Source organism: Protobothrops mucrosquamatus, unplaced genomic scaffold (genome assembly GCF_001527695.2).
Source record: "Protobothrops mucrosquamatus isolate PMUCROS unplaced genomic scaffold, P.Mucros_1.0 scaffold3988, whole genome shotgun sequence".
Taxonomy (NCBI): domain Eukaryota; kingdom Metazoa; phylum Chordata; class Lepidosauria; order Squamata; family Viperidae; genus Protobothrops; species Protobothrops mucrosquamatus.
Window position 1 is genome coordinate 18,042 of NW_015389926.1, and position 11,221 is coordinate 29,262.

At 47.3% G+C, this 11,221-nt stretch overlaps 1 pseudogene; it reads left to right on the plus strand.

Moving 5' to 3' along the window:
• The window catches only part of LOC107298453, a 30,990-nt pseudogene that overhangs the window by 3,555 nt on the left and 16,214 nt on the right, over positions 1-11,221 (plus strand).

The window sequence follows — 11,221 nt, forward strand, 5'->3', positions numbered from 1 at the left end:
GTCAACCTTGGCTCTTTTATGACTCGTGGACTTCAATTCCCAGAATTCCAGAGCCAACTTAGCTGGCTCAGGAATTCTGGGAGTTGAAGTCCACTAGTCATAAAAGAGCCAAGGTTGACTACCCCTGGTTTAACCATTTAAAAGGCAATCACACCACTTCCTTGTCCCTTTGCTGTCCTGTGCTGTTGCCGTTGGGCAAAACTGTATAAAAAGGACTATCCCCCCCCCAGGTGTGCTGCCGATGTGTTGGGAGGCTGATCACCCAGCTCCTTTTCTCGGCTGATTAAAGAGTTGTTTTTTCCATGTCTGAAGCCTCCATCTCAGTTTCTACTTTGGCTTGTGAGAGTCTGAGATTTTTTTTAAATAAGGTTTTATTAATTTTTTTAGAATTACAATCTTTAACACTTAGTAAACAACATCTCTGGGTTCACATATTTGACATTGCCTTCAGTGTAAATCTAGTCATTACTACACAGTCCAGTATTTTCCCCCTGATCCTCCTTTCTTCCCCATATTTTTTCATTTTCCCCTCATTAAACTGACATTCTTACTATTATTAATGTATACAAGATTAGATATAAACATCTTCCATCATATTTTACTAATAATATACCTCAGTTCATAAATCACTATCCTGTTTTTCATAGTTAAAATTTAGTTTCCCATCAATATTTAAAGTATCTTTCTCAGTTATGATTTTCACAATGTTAATTACATTTAAATAACTATCAATTTTATTCATACCAATTCTCTTATTTTTGTATTTCCTTTGTGAAAAGAAGAAAAAAAGTGCTATTTAATTCTAAAACATATCATTCATTATAAAAGACTATATCTAAAACTCCTAAATTCTTTTAACTATGTTCAAAAAAGTGGTGTAACTAGGAGACTGTCAGATGACCTGTTGGGGAGTGGAGGTACAACTTAAAGAGGGTGGAGGTCTAAATACAGCCCTGTGAGACTTTTCTAAAGAGGTACCAGGCTGGTTAGTACATTTCATACAAATGCTGAATGAGAAAAAGTAACATCCATTTATACTGTATTCTCCACTTTCATCAAGATTTCCCTCAAATGGAATCAAATGTAGGCTTAAAATCTGTAAAGGCTACATGCAGTGATTTTGTCCATGTCATTTTGTTTTATTTAGAAGAATGTCATAACTCGAAATTTACACCCAATACATTATGCAAGAATAAACTGTCCATGCCGTTTAATTGCATCAATTTCCACTGATTTCACAGTAAATTGAAATTATTTGGTAAAAAAAGGTACCCTTAAATACTTTTTGCTGCAATGGGAGGATTCGATGGTTCACCTTGTCCTCCTCTGAATCTCCTGCACAGAATTTGAGGGGCCCAAACCAGGCGCAGTATTTAGGATGGAGGTTGAGCAAAGCAGAATCGGCCGGAAGAATTCTCGGTCTCTGTTTCATGGGCCTGATCTGCATTCCTAGGAGAGGACAGGTTCTGGCTCCTTCTCCTCCTTCAGGAAGGCTTTCAGTTGCAGCCAGGATTGCCCAGAAAAGGGGCAGCCGAGAGGCCGGCTGGAACTCAAGCAGGAAGTAAGGAGGGCTGGATTTGGACGACAGGCAACGGCCCAGCCCTTCTCATCACTGCCACACTTAGCACGTGTGAATGTGGATGTTAGATCCTCTGGAGGGAGTTGTGTTGTGTGAACGGAAACAAGATGTTGCTATACTATAAACTCCCACTTTCTTGCCATTCAGCGTCTGCAGTGCCTTCGCCTGCCTACCTGAGGAGCCAATGCTCTGTTCACACGACCTGCTTCGCCACTCCTGGGTTTGCACATCCAGACCCCCGGCCTGGTTCAACAGGCTCTTTGGAAGCCAACTTAACCCGGCATGAGACTAGCCAAATTTAACAGGCCATGGAAATGTGAGGGCTTCCCTTGCCATTGAGGCTTACTGCAGGGACTCCCCTGGGCAGCATCCAGCAGGGAACCTTCTCCAGCCGGGGGACTCTCAGTCTGGCCCTGCACATCGTTGGCTGACCTGGGAAGTAAAGCTTGGTTAGGCTTAGTTGGGACCTGGATGGGGGACCACCAGGTAATGCAAGAGATGCTGTCTAGCACTGGAAAGTTAAAAAAAGAACCAGCTTAGTATGCATTTCTGTTCAGAAAATGCCTCTAAGTGCTTGTGAAGACACGGGCTGTTGGGTTTGACTTGAGGATGGTTCATCTGCTCAGTTGACTAATGGCTGATCTGGGAAAAGGTTAATTGAGGTCCAGCCTCTTTAGCACCTGGAAGCACGGCAGGGACTGGAATTGGAAAGCCAGCGATGGCCCATTGCTTACATGTTGCCCCCAAGAGAGCTGCAGGCCCCTCCTCTCTCTAATGGCATCACCCAGAGATTTCTGTGCCTCACCCAAGAAATGTGACATAACTCTTTGAGGAGGCTTTGCTCCTGGGTTGGGGGGGGTGTCAAGCAGGTGTCAAACAGGGAGCTTTGGTGTGCAATGCAGTAAGTGTTTTTCCCAGGTGTACACATTCTTTTCCCCTTTTATTCTTCTCTTTTGTAAAGCACCCAGAGTCTTTGGGAGTTGAGCTGCCGTCCAAATGTAATAAAATAGGTCATTTGAAAATAAATGGGCACCTCCCCCAAATTCCCTGCCCTTGGATATCCCAGAGAACCACTTTGAAAAATTCCTGAGTAGATGCTGGCTTCTCTTTCAGGGATGTGGGACACGGTCTGCAAAAATCACTTCCAAGGTGGCTTATCATCATGGAGCTGTGAAAGTGAATTGCTTGGGGTGCAACAACGATCATGTGACTGCTAATTAAGTTGGGCTGGTTCTTGATTTGGAGGGGAAAAGGTGGGTGTGACGTCCTTTGCCCCCCCCCCTTGTCTTCAGGGTTTGATGCTTCAGCTGCTGAAGCTGGAATTAGTTCCTGGGAATACTTCAGAGCTGACATTGGTTATTAGTGAAGGCAAAATCAAATTTAGACTAGAGCTGGGACCTCGGAGGTCTCCTAGTCAAGCTCCCTATTTAAGCAGGAGAACCGATGTACCATTTCAGACAACTGGCTGTCCAATCTCTTCTTAAAAACCTCCAGTGATGAAACACCCACAACTTCTGGAGGCAAGTCATTCCACTGATTGTGTGTCCTCAGGAAGTTTCTCCTTAATTCCAGGTTGCTTCTCTCTTTGATCAGTTTCTGTTCTGGCTCCCTCTTCTTTTTGGAAACCCCTCAAATATTGGACACTATCATATCCTCTTAGTCCTTCTTTTCTCTAGCCAAACCCAAATCCTGCCACCGTTTTTCATTTGTCTTAGTCTCCAGCTCTTTCACCATCTTAGTTGTCCTTTGCCCTTTTTCCAACGTCTCAGCAGGTGTGTGATTACAGATTCCCATGGAAGTGGATAGGTAAGTTGGGGGGGGGGCAAATGTGCAGGCGGATAAACAGGTGTATTGTTTTGCCGGTCAGCTGCAGGAAGGAAATTATATAGGTGCCAGCCCAGGGTTGCGGGATCTATGTCTCAGGGCAGGCTGGTCCAGGCAGCAGCTGTAACAGGAGCCCTGTAAGGACCCACCCCAGTTTGCATCTTAAGACAGAACTCCTGGAATATTTCTTCCAACAGGCATCTTTATTAAGAGAAAGCTGGTTGCAGGCGTTCTAGACAGGACTTGGGGTCCAAGCTCTCCCATTCAAGATTTTAAGGGATCCCCCAGTAGCCCCACCCCATCACCCCCTTCTTCCAGCGACAGTTCCAGGCATTACATTCCCACCCCCTTTTCCTCACTGCAGGGAGGAGAGACTTCAGAAAGGATTACATGAAAGGTAATGGCCCCAATTGTTATTGTTAGTCCTTTTGGTGATATCCACATCCATTCCCTTTGAAGTATACTGAAGGAAGTGAGGGCCATAAAGCCCCTTTGTTCACCCCCTTCCCTTCATCTTATGACAGAATCCAGAGAAAGGCAGAAATGGGGTTTTCCATAGTTGATAACTAGAGATGAAATATAATTGGATTCTGACAAGCCCCTTCCAAAGGGGAGATAGCAGGAAAATGTGTGCCTGTGTGGCAGCTTCGGCATCAGGGTGCCAAGCGGCCAACAGAGGTTGAAAAAACCATCCATTAAGGGTAGAAGCATTGAAGGGGGTTTCCCCCCTCAGCTGTAATTTTGCAAAGGGGTCCTTGGGAGAGAAGGGGCGGGACAGGAGAAGCTGGGTCTGGGGAGGGAGGGGCTGGTAATGCAGCTAGAGGGGAGAGGCCTGACTGACACAATCCTTGTGCAGACCCTGTGATGTATTTTGCAGTTATTGTTCGTGACAGCTTGATATATTGATATATTGACCTCAAACTGTACACCTATGACCAAATTGAGCCAAAAATTTCTGTTGCTGACCGTTGTTAAGCGAGTTGCACTCCATGTTACCATGTTGTTGTTTTTTTTGCCATAGTTGTCAGGCCATCTCCTGCAGTTGTTAAGGGAATTAGTGCAGCTGCTAACACGTGAGCCTGGCACTGTGGGATTATCAGAAATACATGCCAGTTGCTATGAGCCTGAATTTTGGTCACATGACCACGGGGATCTGCAATGCTCGCAAACTGAACATATGTCACTTTTTCCAGAACTATAACTTCAATCACCAAATAAATGGTTTATAGCCAAGGACAGTCTACAGCCCTTTAAAAATAGCCCAGAATAGCCCCCAGAATGGAACCCACCGAGGTCAAAATTGTCCTGCAACTAATCTCCAAAACTGGCCCAATAGGGTAGAAAAACTGCTCAGCTGCCAGCCAGCATTTCCCCAACCCCAAGATAAGACTTTGCCTTTTCAAGGAAAGAAAACAGCACTGTTGTATTTTTGGTTTACCCTAAAGTTACATTCAGTCTGCTAAAGTGTTGCAAACACAGAAGATAAATTTGGGAATCGTTCAACTCAAAATAAAGCCTCTCACTCCACTGAAGAATGTTCTGCCCTGGAAATACTCAACTGGTTCCTAATCCAACCTTTATTAGGGTCAAAGATGTCAGAGTGGGGTTCGGTCTATGAAAAAGCATAACAAATATTGCAAAAGTAAAAGATGGGTTTGACTATACATGGATGTAGTCCCAGTCCTGGCACTCAGGGCTAGGACTCCTAAGATGGCAGAGGGGCTGCAACAGATCCCAGGAACCGACTCAGAGCTCTCTCTGCCCAGAGGAAGGAAGTGGCAGGAAGGGCCAAGATCCTGCGCAGAAACATCAATCTCTCCGGCCTGCAATGGAAGAATGAAGATTGAGGAAGAGAGACACCTGCCACCCTCGGTGTGTGTGTGTTTGTGTTTGTTTGTGTGCGTGTGTATTCTTCTCCCAAAGCAATGCCTAAAAAGGGGGAGCAGCCTTAGATGTTACAGGGCACCCCACATCTTCCCCAGTCCGAAGCCCCCCCCCCGAGAGGCTGGGAACGGTCTCCTCTCCTTCCTCCCCCCTTCCCTCCTTCCTCCTGGCAGGGCAGAACGGGGGGGGGGACCTTTGGGAAAAGCCTTAGTGGGAGAAAACCCTCCCAGCCGAGCAAGGCAGGCGATGCAACGGGAAGGAGCGCAGAGCGAGGCAAGCGAGGGCAGAAGCTCCGCAGAGCGAAGCCCAAAGAAAGGCGGGATCCTCCCTGAGAGGCGGGAGAGGGGCTGCCTGGGGGGGGGAGCCTGGCCGGAGCCCCCCCCGGGAGGAAGGAGGGAGGAGGCGCCCCCCTCCCCGATTTCGCCTATTTGGATACCCCCCCAACTCCCCCCCCGCCCTACCCAGGGAGAGATCTCGAGGGGGAGGGCGGGGAGGGAACCCCGGGAGGCCCCTCAGCTCCGCCGGCCTGGATGCGGGGGGGGGCTGGGCGGGGGGGGGCAGAAGACGGGACCCCAAAGGTCAAAGGGAGCCGCTCGCCTCACCTCCGGGGCGGAACGAATACAACCTACGCTACTGCGCAGGCGCCAACTGGCTTTTTTCGACTAATGAGGACGCCGATTGGTCGCTCTGGGGAGGGCAGCGATTGGCAGGAGGACTCCTCGGGGCGGTCCATTGAAAGGAAAGAGGAAGATTAACCAGGAACAGACCTCGCAGCGAAGTCCCGCCTCCACTTCCGGGAACAAACACAACTGAGGCGCCCTTATTGATTCGGTCGCGGAGGGGCTCGGAGCCAGGTAGGGCGCAAGGGATGCTGGGAGTCGCAGTCCGAGAGGCTCTCTGGCGGGGAAGGGAGGGCGGAGGAGCCCGAGGCCTGGTTTGGCGGGACGGGCGCTGGGAGGGAGGCCGGCTCCGTCTCGTTCTTGCCCGGGAAATGCTGATGACAGGAGGAGGCTTCGGCTTTCCTCCCCGGGAAGGCGGGCGGGAGGGCGGGCCTAGGACTTCCCTCTGGGGAAGGGACGAAGCCATGACCCGCCTCTCCTCCTCTCCCTTCGCCCCTGCAGGAGGACGGGCGAGCCCGGCGGAGGAAGGAAGGAGGCGCCGCCCGAGAGGAGAGGAGGCCCCGCGGAGCAGCCCCGGGAGGAGACGGCGGGGAAGGCCCGGAAGGGATGAGCCGAAGGGGACTCCGGGAAAGGAGGCCGCCTGGAGGGAGAAGCGGGGAGCAGGAAACGGGCGGAGACTCCTTCGGGACAGGCGGGAGACCCAGGAATCCCCAGAGAATCCAGGAGGGAGGAGAGAAATATCAGTGCCCGGAATGTGGAAAATCCTTCAAAGCAAATGAAGCTCTTAAAAACCATCGAAAAATCCACACTGGAGAGAAACCTTATGGATGCCCGGAGTGTGGAAAGAGCTTCAATCTGAGGGGAATCCTTTATAAACATCTAAAAATCCACACTGGAGAGAAACGGCATAAGTGCCTGGAGTGTGGAAAGAGCTTCAGGCAGACGGGACACCTTTATATACATCAAAGGATTCACACTGGAGAGAAACCATTTAAATGCCTGGAATGTGGAAAGCGTTTCAATAGTAGAGGAGGTCTCAAGAGACATCAAAGGTTTCACACTGGTGAAAAACCACATGAATGCTTGGAGTGTGGAAAGAGCTTTACTCTGGGTGAACAGCTCCGTAGACATCAATGGATTCACAGAGAAGAAAAACCATATAAATGTCCGGTGTGTGGAAAGTACTACAGTGAGAGGAACAGCTTTTTGGTACATCAAAGAAACCACACAGGAGAGAAACCATATAAATGTGTGGAGTGTGGAAAGAGCTTCAGTTGGAGGGGCACCCTTTATGTACATAAAAGGATCCACACCGGAGAAAAACCGTATAAATGCCCGGAGTGTGGAAATAGTTTCAATCATAGGAGCACGCTTTATAAACATCAAAGAATCCACACAGGAGAAAGACCACACAAATGCCTGGAGTGTGGAAAGAGCTTCATTCAGCGGGGAGAACTTTATAAACATGAAAGAATCCACACTGGAGAGAAACCATTTAAATGTCTGGAGTGTGNTGGAAAGAGCTTCAGTCAGACGGGACACCTTTATGCACATCAAAGAATCCACACAGGAGAAAAACCATATAAATGCCTGGAGTGTGGAAAGAGCTTCAGTCGGATGGACTATCGTGATAGACACCAAAGAATCCACACTGGAGAGAAACCATTTAAATGCCTGGAGTGTGAAAAGAGTTTCAATCGGAGAGGATGTCTCGAGAAACATCAGAGGTTTCACACTGGTGAAAAACCATATGAATGCTTGGAGTGTGGAAAGAGCTTTACTGCGAGTGAACAGCTCCGTAGACATCAATGGATTCACAGAGCAGAAAAACCATATAAATGTCTGGTGTGTGGAAAGAACTACAGTGAGAAGAGCAGCTTTTTGGTACATCAAAGAATCCACACAGGAGAGACACCGTATAAATGCTTACAGTGTGGAAAGGGCTTCAGACGGAACAGCAACCTTCGTGAACATCAAAAAATCCACTCAGGAGAGAGACAACCGTATAAATGCCTGCAGTGTGGAAAGAGCTTCAGACGGAATAGCAACCTTAGTGAACATCAAAAAATCCACTCAGGAGAGAAAGAACTGTATAAATGCCTGGAGTGTGGAAAGACCTTCAGTGAGAGGAACTGCTTATTTCGACATAAAAAAAACCATTCAGGAGAAAAACCTTATAAATGCCTGAACTGTGGAAAGAGTTTCAGTCTGAGGGGTACCCTTCATAGACATAATAAAATCCATTCAGGAGAAAAACCATTTAAATGCCTGGAGTGTGGAAAAAGCTTCAGTCAGAAGAGCACTGTTAATAGACATCAAATAATCCACTCAGGAGAAAAACCTTTTAAATGCCCGGAGTGTGGAAAGAGCTTCAATACTAAAGGAAGTCTCAATAAACATCAAAGGATTCACACGGGAGAAAAACCATTTAAATGCCTGGATTGTGGAAAGAGTTTCAATACTACAAGAAGTCTCAATCAACATCAAACGATTCACACGGGATTAAAACCGTATAAATGCCTGGAGTGTGGAAAGAGTTTCAATGAGAGCAGCAGCCTTGATAAACATCAAAGAATCCACTCAGGAGAAAAACCTTATAAATGCCTGGAGTGTGGAAAGGGCTTCATTTGGAAGAGCAGCCTGTATAGACATCAAAAAATCCACTAAGGAGAAAAACAATATTAATGCCTGGAGTGTGGAAAGTGTTTTATTTGATGGTGGAAACCTCTCTAAACAACAAAGAATCCACACTGGAAGAAAAACCGTATAAATGCCTGGAGTGTGGAAAGAGCTTCAGTCAGAATGGAAAACTGTATAAACATTAAAAAAAAATCACTTAGGAGTTAAGCCCTAAAAAAGCCTGGAATGTGGAAAGAGCCTCAATGAGATGAGCAACTTTTATCTACATCAAAGAATCCATCAAAGAATCCATTCAGGAGACTGTTTATAGGTAGTCCCTGAGGTACGAACCTAATGGAGTCTGGCCATTTGGCTGGTAAGTCAAAACACTCGTCCAATCTGGCGTGCTCAGGAACTAAATTGCCTCCAATGTAGCTTGGAGCCATTGCAGTTACTGTTTTTTTAAAAAAACAAAAAACAAAATTCTCACTAATTCGCTTAAAAGTCTCCAACCAGGCATCCAGAGGGAGATGGGAGAGGAATTTGCAGAACTCTCAGCTTGCAATAGTAGCAGAGATGGAAGGGACCTTGAGCTCATCTAGTCTAACCCACAGGTCACAGAAGAGAGTATTTCTGATAAATGCCTATCCAGTCTCTTCTTAAAAGCTTGCAGTGATGGGGCATCCACAACTGGATGGGGAGGAACAGGCTTCGACTCAACCCGTCCAAGACCGAGTGGCTGTGGTTTCCGGCGTCACGACATAGCCAGTTGGCTCCATCCCTGGCTATCGGGGGCGAGTCATTAGCCCCCGCGGAGAGGGCCCGCAACCTGGGCGTCCTCCTGGATACTCGGCTGTCTTTAGACGACCATATGACAGCCATGGCCAGGGGGGCTTTTCATCAGGTTCGCCTGATACGCCAGTTGCGCCCCTTTCTGGATCGTGATGCTCTACGCACGGTCACTCGAACCCTCGTTTCCCGCCTGGACTATTGCAACGCTCTCTACATGGGGCTCCCCTTGAGGTGCACCTGGAGGTTCCAGCTAGTTCAGAATGCGGCCGCGCGGGGGATCCTGGGGGCCTCTAGATACTTCCATGTAACACCTCTCCTGCGCGAGCTGCACTGGCTGCCTGTGGCCTTCCGGGTGCGCTTCAAGGTGTTAGTAACAACCTTTAAAGCGCTCCATGGCAATGGACCTAGGTATTTGCAAGACCGCCTCCTACCAAACACCTCCCTTCGACCAGTCCGCTCCCACAGAGAGGGCCTCCTTAGGGTGCCGTCGGCCAGTCAGTGCCGGCTGGCGACCCCCAGGGGGAGAGCCTTCTCTGTGGCAGCTCCTGCCCTCTGGAATGACCTACCCCCCTGACCTACGTACAGTTGCGGACCTGCGCCTTTTTCGCCGAGCCTGAAGGCCCATCTATTCTGTGTGGCTAGCCTGGCGTAGTTTGATTATGTTTTAGTGGGGGTTTTGTATGGGGTATTTTAGAGCAGGCCTGTTATTTAATTTGATTTTAGAACAGAAACTTGCGTATATTTATCGTGGTTTTTATTATCGCCTGTTCACGGCCCTGAGTCCCGTAAGGGAGATAGGGCGGTATATAAATTCAGTAAATAATAATAATAAAATAACTTCTGGGTGCAATTTAAATTTAAAACCTACAAACTACAGTAATATATGCTAATCTCCAAAATAAAAGCTCAATAGTTTGCAATCACAATAGTTTGCAAAGTACAGTACTTAAAAAGCTGAGCAGTTCCCAGAGAGCTTGCAAAGAAACCCTAGAGAGTAACAAAAAATATTTTTTTTAAAATACATAAATAATTTTAGCACTGGAGCCCAGTCAGTAGCAGATTTCAGCAAAAGCAAAAACCGGTGCCAGTTCGGCTCTTGTTTGGCCATGTGACCAGGGATCAAAAGAAAATCAACCCTGCCAGCTTCTCGTAGCCCCGAACGGCCCAGGAAAGTGACAGAGATACAAATGGCCACCCCTGCGGTATAGACTGAAACCAAGTGACATGGCTACATATCAATGTCTCTGTGTAGAAAGGGATTCTATGAGAAGGGAAGTCTTTATAAGCATCCATCTGGAGAAAGACCATACAAATGCTTTGAGTGTGGAAAGAGCTTTATTGTTAATGGACATCTCCGTGGACATCAAAGGATTCCCATGGGGAGAAAACGCTAAATATCTCTTGAGTGTGGAAAGACCTTCAGTCACAACGGTGCCAGTAAAATAACAATAGCATTTAGACTTATATGCCACCTTAGAGTGCTTTACAGCACCCTCTGGGAGATTTACAAGATAAGCATTATTTGCATATTGCCCGCAACTATCTGGTTTCTCATTTTACATTCTCAGAAGGATGGAAGGCTGAGTCAAGACTTGAGCGCTGTCAGAATTGAACTCCAGGCTGCGGACAGTCTGCCTGCAATACTGCACTTTTAACAACTCTTTAAAATGCGATTGATGAAATGCCAAAGGGCTTCTCAAAGGTTAAGAAGCTACTTGAATATTTGTCACGGATCTAATTACAGCTCAATAAGACAGTTGTCAAATTTTACCCTACATTGCCATCTCAACCTTTGTGTGTCAACATCCTTCTGTACTGTACACACTTTTCAAGGGGTATCAGCATAAGTGTATTCAATTCCGTGAACTCAAATCACAATTTCTTCTGAACTGTCAGTGGAATA